The sequence below is a fragment of the Astyanax mexicanus genome, chromosome 20 (genome assembly GCF_023375975.1).
Source record: "Astyanax mexicanus isolate ESR-SI-001 chromosome 20, AstMex3_surface, whole genome shotgun sequence".
NCBI lineage: Eukaryota > Metazoa > Chordata > Actinopteri > Characiformes > Acestrorhamphidae > Astyanax > Astyanax mexicanus.
This window is the reverse complement of record NC_064427.1, coordinates 25,484,810-25,495,119: the sequence shown is the minus strand read 5'-3', so window position 1 is coordinate 25,495,119 and position 10,310 is coordinate 25,484,810.

The window sequence follows — 10,310 nt, the reverse complement described above, 5'->3', positions numbered from 1 at the left end:
ACTTTATAGCTATGTTATTGGAACAGAGGGGAGTGCGGGCGGGGTTTGGGGGGTAAAATGAAGTATAATGGGATGGAGTGCTACAGACTAATAGCTCTTCAGCCCAGAGGGTTGTTGAACCAAAGTTCAACCCAGGTTGATCTCAAAGCAGGTACAAAAATAAATTAAATGAATAAATTAAGGGTCACGGCCCAATACACCACCGCTGCTCCGACTAGTCAATTGGGAAGCGGCCGGAAAAAAGACATAATAAGGAGATAGGAAGCCCGAGAACGAGCAGAAAAAATGAAAATAAAATGGACGGAAACTAAAGTCAGGATGAGCACGACAGAGAGACAGGGGAGGCATGTAAACAAAAGCTGGCCAGAGAAGCATTTTATTCATTAATTATTTATTTTTTCATTATAGTTCAAACAACCTCACAGGCCAGATGTTTCATGCTTGCGTGCCACCTCTGGCCCACGGGCCGCCGATTGCCAACCCCTGCCCTAGAGGACCTATAAACTCAAGCAACAATGTGAATGATGATTGTCAAACATGTAGTGTAGAGCTGTCAAATCTTTTTTTTTTTTTCAAAGTGCGTTAAAGTGGACAATTTCAAAATACCTACGGGGCAGGCTCCCCATACAAAACTGCACCTTGTCTTCTCAGGAATTAATAACAAACCAGCACACAAGCACAAGCTACATATGGACAGAAAGGGTGGAACCTACAGTTTCTACAGATTTTAGGTTAGGTACAGTACAGGCCAAAAGTTTGGACACCCCTTTTCTTTTTCAATGCGTTTTCTTTATTTTAATGACCATTTACATTGTAGATTCTCACTGAAGGCATCAAACTATGAATGAACACATGTGGAGTTTTATGTACTTTAAAAAAAAGGTAAAATATCTAAAAGAGAATTATATCCTAGCTTCTTCAAAATAGTAACCCTTTGATTACTGCTTTGCACACTCTTGGCATCATTCTCTCAATAAGCTTCAAGAGGTGTTCACCTGAAATGGTTTTCCAACAGTCTTGAAGGAAGGAGTTCCCAGAGGTGTTTAGCGATTTGTTGGCCCTTTGCCTTCACTCTGCGGTCCAGCTCACCCCAAACCATCTGGATTGGGTTCAGGTCCGGTGACTGTGTAGGACAAGTCATTTTTTGTTAAGTACATAAAACTCCACATGTGTTCATTCAGTTTTGTTGTTTTGAAATCCCTTCAAATGAAACTCTACAAGGGTGTGTCAGGAAACAGAATGCTAATCGAGTAATGCTAACAATCTGCAGCACTGAATCTTCATCTCTAAGAATGTGTTTGAGGTCCAAGTTAGTACAACATTTAATGCTGTGTAATACGAACAGTTTTCAAATCTTATATAAACTCATTTTTTCATTTTAAGTGACGGGGGAGACAGTTATTGAGTTATCAACCTTATTTGTTCCATTCATGGAATGACTTGTTGGAAAGAAATATGACACAAATGGAAATATATAACCTGTGCATTTAATAAATCTTAAAATTTGCATCAGTCCAGTTCTGTTACTTTGAAAATATTTCGGTATGTTTTGACATTATAGTTAAAAACACACTGAGACTCCTGAGTGGCACAACTGTATAAGTGTTGACCCAATTCAAGATCACAAGTTGGTTCTATTGAGATCCCATCCAAAATACTTAATAAATAATAAACAAAATAATATATAATAACTAACAAAATCAGTAAAATCAGTAGTCAGAATCTCTATCAGAATCTCCATTTTCCTAAATACAGGTATTACTGTTCTAAATAAGGCTGTATAATATGGTGCAAGCATGCTACAGGACTTTCTGAACTGTTTCTGGTGGTGATTTATTAGCATGCATAGCAGCAGGAGTGTGTGTGTGTGTGTGTGAGTGTGTGAGTATTTGCATGCTGGCATCTTAGTGCAGGTGGTGGAGCACCAGCTGTCACCTGTCACCTCAACTGCCCAATCAGAGCACAGAGCATTCAGATTCACAGCCTCTGAAAGAACGCTAAGGGCAACAAGTTGCATGCTGGCAAATAAACAAAAAAATACCTTTCAACCTCTGAGCCCCCCATGGATAGCTGACTGTAATTGAGATCCTTTTTTTAAATCAGTGTTTAAATAAGATTTATGTGTTGAACATATAAGGTCGCTAGCCTTTTGGTAAACACACAAACAAAAATGCTAGGCTAATGCTAGGTTAGCTATGCTAATGTTAGTATCTTTACAATGTACAGCTCATATCTTTCAGCTGGAAAAAAAAGCCAATTTTTGAAGAGATAGCAAATAAGACTGATACTAAACTGATGTCAATAATTTATTCAATTAAATATATGTGAGTCGAGTACAGACTAAAAAGGACTTAAACATGCCGTTTTTTTTAGCTCTGTATATTGCAGTGCTCATCAGTGCTGGGTAGAAGGTGTTTAGGTTATGGGCCTAACACTAGAGGCAACATTGAAATATATTATGACTTAAAATAATTAAAATAATACAAATAATATTAGTCTTGTTTCTGTATAAAGTATTTAGTCTTTGTGTTGCCAAAAATGTAGTGCATGCTTAGAAGTTGGATCAGTAAATGGATATGCCATGTCTGCCCAATATTCGATAAGTAAATTGCATCAATATCAGACTCAATTATGATTTAAGACTGGATTGGTATAATTACATTTGCGTTCAGGCATTTCTGGTTTATGTTGTGACCAATCAGCTGTGTGGGGAAGTAGTTGGACCAGTGGTTGATGTAGATTAAAATACATGGCAGCACTTAAACAGACACATTTAAAAGCATTAAAAAAATTCAAATTAACAATAATCTGGCCAGATGAATTTTTGGCCATTTAAAAAGGGAAACCTTTTTTTTTCTGAGAAAAAGTAGCCATAAGGTTACATTATTACGTGTTAACATCCTTTTTTATCAGTGTTTAATTATTAATTATTATTAAGATTATGTGTTGATCATATAAAGACGCTCCTTTTTTTGTTAAACGAAAAAAAAAATGCCAATGCTAGGTTAGCTAAGCTAACGTTACTGTCTTTCCTAGTATATTTCAGCTGGAAAACAGCCAGACTGTAAAAAAGACAAAAAACGTATATTAAACTGATGTTAAGCATGGTCAACAAGTTGTTTTGAACACTTGAACACTTTTTCATTTAATTTTTGTGAGTCGAATATAGACTAAAAATGAACTTAAACATGCAGTTCTTCTGTTGCTCGGGCTGTTGTTGCTGCTGAACAAAATCTTACCGTTAGAAGAACCACTGCAATTTACTTAAATTACTTAAAATACTTTGAATTATTTGAAATATATGTCATTGTTCTTTATACATTTTTTATTCTTTACACTTTTTCGCTGCCAAATATTCGGTGCATCCTGAAAAGTTGGATCAATAAACTGATATGCACATTTTAGTTCAGGCATTTCGGGTTTAGGTTGTGACCAATCAGCTGTGTTGGGAAGTAGTTGGACCAGTGGTTGATGTAGATGAAAATACCAATAGTAGACCTATAGTGGTGGTAAGAGGGCAGGGCTTACAGAGACACATTTAAAGGCATTAAAAACTAACAATAATCCAGCCAGATGTGTTTTTCACAATTTAAAAGAGGACTTTTTTGAGAAAAACTGACCATAAGGTTTCATTATTATTTGGTAACATTGGCTTTCCATAGCATTAGCTGTTGCTCCGGTGCTCCAGGAAATCAAACTTCCTACACCAAACAAGTGTTAGATGACTAACTGTGACTGGGCTAAGGGAAAAAAAATAGTAAAATATGTTTTTTCTTTGCTGAATCATTGCTTTTAGAACATGGAAAAAAAATAAGAAACCACTTCAGTTTCTGAATCAGTTTCTTTAATTTTGCTATTTATAGGTATATGTTTAAGTAAAATGAATATTGTTGTTTTTTTATTCTATAAACTACGGACAACATTTCTCCCAAATTCCAAATAAAACTATAGTCTTTAAGAGCATTTATGTGCAGAAAATGAGAAATGGCTGAAATAACAAAAAATATGAAAAGTTCATATTCATAAAGTTTTAAGAAAGGAATTTTTCAGAAGTCAATATTTGGTGGAATAATACTGGTTTTTAATCACAGTTGATTTTCATGCATCTTGGCTTGTTCTCCTCCACCAGTCTTACACACTGCTTTTGGATAACTTTATGCCTTTACTCCTGGTGCAAAAATTCAAGCAGTTCAGTTTGGTTTGATGGATTGTGATCATCCATCTTCCTCTTCTAGGTTTTTAATTTGGTAAAATCAAAGAAACTCATAATTTTAAAGTGTTCTCTTATTTTTTTCTTGCTCTCTTACTGTTTAGGAAATTAGCTTCTGTAGCAAAGCAAAGCTCATTTAAAAACGATATCCTTTAGACACCTGCCACACATTTGACTACTCTTAGGGGACACATCCAAGGTCACAGTTAGCGTAAGTGCTAAGGCACTGTGCATTCCTTTGTGTCACGCACTTGAACGTTGAGATTATGGCAGCATTTGGTGTAACGTTATCACTGCCTGGAAGTACTTCAAGTAAGGCTTTTTTTAAGGCGTCTACTCGTCCTTAATCTTCTGGTAGGTGTTGTGGTTTTAAGACAGCCTCACCATCTGGAACTCGTCACTGGTGGTTTTACAAAATCATGAGCTGTGGAAATTTTCGCAGATGGTTTAAATGAATACATCTGTACATAGTAGCATAATAAATTAATATAGATCATTTCACTGTAGACAATATATGTCTTAAACGTTTCTAGAAGTCTACAGCAGTAATTATTAAATTCTAGGAAGAGCACAAATTTGCTCTATTCTTCTATTTTGCCAGTAGGGTTGGATAAAGAATATGGATTATCTACTGGAGGTCCCTGAGGACTGGTGGGCTAAAGAGGTACAAATCCCACCAGTACTGGACTGTGGAGATGTGGATCTGGATTCTTTGGAGTGACAAAGCTCAACTGAAACAATTTCTGAAATGGACTTTCTCTCATTTGTGGACCAGAACTAATCATTCAACTTTGGTACATTGCCTCATTAATGCTTTGTAGATGAATGCAATCAATTTCTCACAAAAATGTTGATGGCTAATACACTAAAAATGCTGTAGCAATATTGAACGAGGTCAATAGCCAGCCAGCTAACATGATTATAGTGATTTTGGATGGACGAGCTTGGTCCTCAGCATGCTAACACCACCATAGCAATGTTGGATGAGGCCTGCAACCATCATGCTAACCTAGCTGTAGTGATGTTGGACAAGGCACATACCACTCTGGAAAAAATAAATATATGTATATACAGCTCTGGAAAAATAATAAGGGACCACTTTAAAATTACAAGTTTCTTTGATTTTACCAAATTGAAAACCTCTGAAATATAATCAAGAGGAAGATGGATGATCACAAGACATCAAACCAAACTGAACTGCTTGAATTTTTGTACCAGGAGTGGCATAAAGTTATCCAAAAGCAGTGTGTAAGAATGGTGGAGGCGCACATGCCAAGATGCATGAAAACTGATTAAAAACCAGATATTGATTTCGAAACTTTATGGACATGAACTTGTTTTTTTTTGCATTATTTGAGGTCTGAAAGCTCTGCATCTTTTTTTGTTATTTCAGCCATTTATCATTTTCTGTGAATAAATGCTCTAAATGGCAATATTTTTATTTGGAATTTGGGAGAAATGTTGTCCGTATTTTATAGAATAAAACAACAATGTTCATTTTACTCAAACATAAACCTATAAATAGCAAAATCAGAGACTGAAGTGGTCTCTTAATTTTTTCCAGAGCTGTAGGTGGTGTTTTAAACCGCTGTAGTGCAAATCCTGGTTCTAATAACGCAACACAGCAAACAGAAAAAGAAACCATAACCAGTTTTCTGCAGCCATAGGAACATATTCAGCTCTCTGAAAGAAAAGATACCATCGATTTCAGAGGAAACATTTGAAAAAACACATGTTTTTGACCTTCTGCACACTGATATATCAATGTTGGTACATTCATTTTTCCTTTGAGTCCAATAATACAAGGCATTCTTTCTAAAGTACGGCATGACATGACCTACAAAGTCTAACACACAGCATGCAACCATCAATTATCTTTTTTTTTTAGCTTTGATTTCAATTTTTTAAATGATGCTGGATCATCAGAATCAGGCTCAGAATCAGTTTTTCACTGATTTTGCTATTTATAGATATAAGTTTGAGTAAATGAATATTGTTGTTTTGTTCTATAAACTACCAACAACATTTTTCCCAAATTCCAAATAAAAATATTTAGAGCATTTAGAGAATTTATTTGCAGAAAATGAGAAATGGCTGAAAAAAAACAACCAAAAAAAAAAAAAGATGCAGAGCTTTCAGACCTCAAACAACGCAAAGAAAACAAGTTCATATTCATAAAGTTTTAAGAGTTCAAATCAATATTTGGTGGAATAACCCTGGTTTTTATCACAGTTTTCATGCATCTTGACATGTTCTCCTCCACCAGTCTTACACACTGCTTTTGGATAATTTTATGCCTTTACTCCTGGTGCAAAATTTAACGCAGTTCAGCTTGGTTTGATGGATTGTGATCATCCATCTTCCTCTTGATTATATTCCTCTTGTCTATATTCCAACAGGCCCCAAAGTGGGCCCAAGCAACAAGATGAGCTGTAGCTACATTTAAAGTTAGCCGCTGCTCACACGTTAGCGATTATTAGCCGCTGTCTCTGATATCCAGAGCGCTACACGATCCCACAACATTCCTAAAGGGCCTCACGTTGTCACGCAGGTCACCCACACATAGTTTCCCCACAGAAAACGACCCAGCGTGAGCAGCGGTCGCAACAAGGATCAGTTAACAGTATCATTGCCGGCCGTGTACATTACCTTTCACTATTAGCCAGCTGGATTCAGCACTCGCACGGCTGTTTTTCTTCCCTGTCTCAAAAGACAAAGGCGCCCACTTACTCGTATCCCACACTGCACCGCATTCACTCCACCAGCAAGTGGTAAAGCATGGCTGTGAGTGACAAGGCTAACGGAGAGTGAGCAGATATGACTGGCTGATAAATACAATGTTAGCTTTGTTAGCCTGTCGTTTGGGAATTCTCCTTTGACTTGTTTAGGCAGCGGGTGAATATCCCTCTTGCTGTCACCTCATCTGAGGCCTTGTTCAAGGTCACTAGAGGCCTGTTACAACTTCCACTACTAAAGCTTCACAACACTGGTCACTGTTTAACAGGCTCTGAGTCAACAAACGTAGCGGCTAGGTGCTAACCTGGCAGAGCAGCCCCTTCTTTTATTTAGCTTTTTTAAAGCAACAGTCTGTAAGTTATTTAGATATTTAGAGACCCCTCTGGTGAGAATGTGTAATTGCACACAGCATGTGGAAGGGAGGCTGAGCATTAGCACAGTGACACTTTCATGTTGGTGAACCTGATGCTTTTTATTGATTGAGGTTTGCACTCAACATGGCTAATCAGGATCAGGACATCGGATCACAAATTACAAGATCTTTCACCAGGAGGTACCCTGGGATGAATTGGCGTGCTCTTGAAATACATGTTTTATGAAAGCATACAGAAAAACATTGTTGTGAAATCTTAAAGAAAAATCGACTGTGCAAGACACAAGTTAAACGAGTTGTTCGTGTGCAGATTTGCAATGAACGCAAACTTCACCATCAGCTTGTTTTTTAACTCATGTTTTGCGGTCACATTGGCCGTAGCTAATCGCTGTACTAACTTCTAGTCACAACACTTTTCACACTACCGAATTTAGATTCACTAAAAGGTCCAGATATCAACTGTTACAATTTCCACTACTAAAGTCTACAGGGAGATCAGTTCACAACACTGTGGTCACTGTTTAACAGGCTCTGAGTCAACAAACATAGCGGCTAGGTGCTAACCTGGCAGAGCAGCCCTTTCTTTTATTTAGCTTTTTTTAAAGCAACAGTCTGTAAGTTATGGGGAATTTAGGGGATTTAGAGACCCCTGTGGTGAGAATGATAAATCTCATATTTAACAATATGATGTCTATAAATTCATAAAAATCATAGCCGTAGTGTCATGTACAAGACCTACGAAACTACAAAGTTTAAACAACTACTTTCTACGCTAAGCCATTTTTGAGTTACTGAATACTGCAATAACTGTAATAATAATGCAATAACAATAGTAAATAAACAGTAATAAAATGTTAATACAGTGTGATAACCCAACAGAAATAAACAATAATAAACAATATAATAACACTGCAACACCATGCAATAACTACAATATAATAGTATAATAAAATAGTGATAATGCAATAACACAGTGATAACAACCTTGTAATTACATTATAATAACAAAGTAATAACGCTAAGAATAAAAAAAACACTTCATGGTAGTTGCAACATAATAACAACATTGTTATAACATGGTAATAATACAAATATGTTATATTTGACACCACAATAGTAATTACATGTAATAGTAATAGCAGTAATTGCCTAGCAACAACCTAGCAACCAACAGGGATACAATAGATGCAAGGACATTTACGAAATACTGTAAAAAACTATTATACCCAGACCACCTCAGAAATACTACTGCTTTCAGTTTAAAAAAAGCAATAATGCTGCTTTCAGTCTATGTAGGCCATCTAGAACATCTCACTGTATAAAATATTATCTTTAATTACTGTATAAACTAATACAGCATGAAGTGATACTGAATTTACAGAGCAGGCCTCATAAAGGCTCATAAAGAAGCTAACAACGCTGCCTGAGGCTGATGTAAAATTGCATTGGACACATGGCAGCAGATGCTGGGATTATAGGGTTTAGTCTCCATCTTGTGGATGTGTATGTTAATACACTCCACTCTACACCATCGGATCCCACCCCTGGTGCTGGAGCACCTCGTATATCCTGCACAATGTAGTGCTGTACCTCCTTTCATTTGACAGCAAATAAGCAAAATAGCAAGCTTTTCTGTCTGTAAAGCAAATGGATAAAAGACCATTGTTGGCACACTAACCAGGTCCCCTCAGATGGTTATATTAGACTAAATGCCAAATTTTTACCAACAGTCCAATTCACCATCTATCAGTATTTGTGTGTTTATATAGTCTATGCTGATTATTAAAGTCATTGGTAGAAAAATTTTAGACATGCAGCTGCCAGGAAAAAGACAAAGACGAAGACCAAAGAGGAGATATATGGACGCAGTTAGAGAGGACATGGAGGTAGCTGCTGTGAGGACAGAGGACATGGAAGACAGAGGGAGATGGAGGAAGATGACTCGCTGTGGCAACCCCTGAAAAGGGAAAAGCCGAAAGAAAAAGAAGAAGAAGATTGATTATTAACCTCTTACTGCAAAAGCGCCCTCTAGCGGGCCCGTCGGCGGGCCCGTTCTGACTATGTAAATTAGAATGCTTAAAAGCGTCTAAACTTCTAAACACACCGACCAACTAACCGACTCATATTCATTAGTACTACTTTAACTACCTGCATGCAGATTTTCAGCCATCTACATGAAACCAGTCGCCAGAAATCTCCAACTGAAAACAGCCTGTTTTTTCAGATTGTTTACATGGGAAACACGCCTCCCCAACAAAATAGCCTTATAAAATATTATTAATATGTAAAATAACATCAGATTATATTATAGAAAATGCACTTACTATCACAGCATCCACAATACAGCACTGAACCGCAGATAAAACATCCATAAAGTCCTTTATTCTCCTGCTCACTTCTCCTCACAAACATGCGTTTAGTTTCAGCGCAACCGGAACGTAATATTCTCAGGCTCCCAGCGTCCACACAATGTAATATTTTCACGTAAAGTTGTACGTGAATACAAAGCTAAGGATGTCCTCTTCTAGATTCTGTGGTTTTTATTGGTCTACAAACCACTATTTTTCTTGAGTGATCGTCTTTTGAACCAATGGCGTGAGCGCTGGACCGCGCTGGTGTTCAGGGGTGTCCAATCAAATCAGGTCTTAGCCTTTCTCCAGCGTCACAAAAGTGATTGACACCTATTTCAACCAATAATCCACCCTCAGACGAAAACACTGAAACGTAATGTGCCCTGATTGGTCTCCTAATGGCTGAGGGAGGGGCATGCCAAACCGTCACCACGTGTTGCGCTGTCACCAAAAAAAAAAAAAAAAAACACTCCAAACGCCAAACTCAATAGCGCACACAGCGCGCAAACATGTGATTTTGTGTGTCATTTCATCAAAACCTATTAATATTACTCTGAGATGGAATTACATTAATTTATTTTATCACAAACAAACAAAAAAAACATTAAACTGTGGTTGTACAGAGACAGATTTATATCTG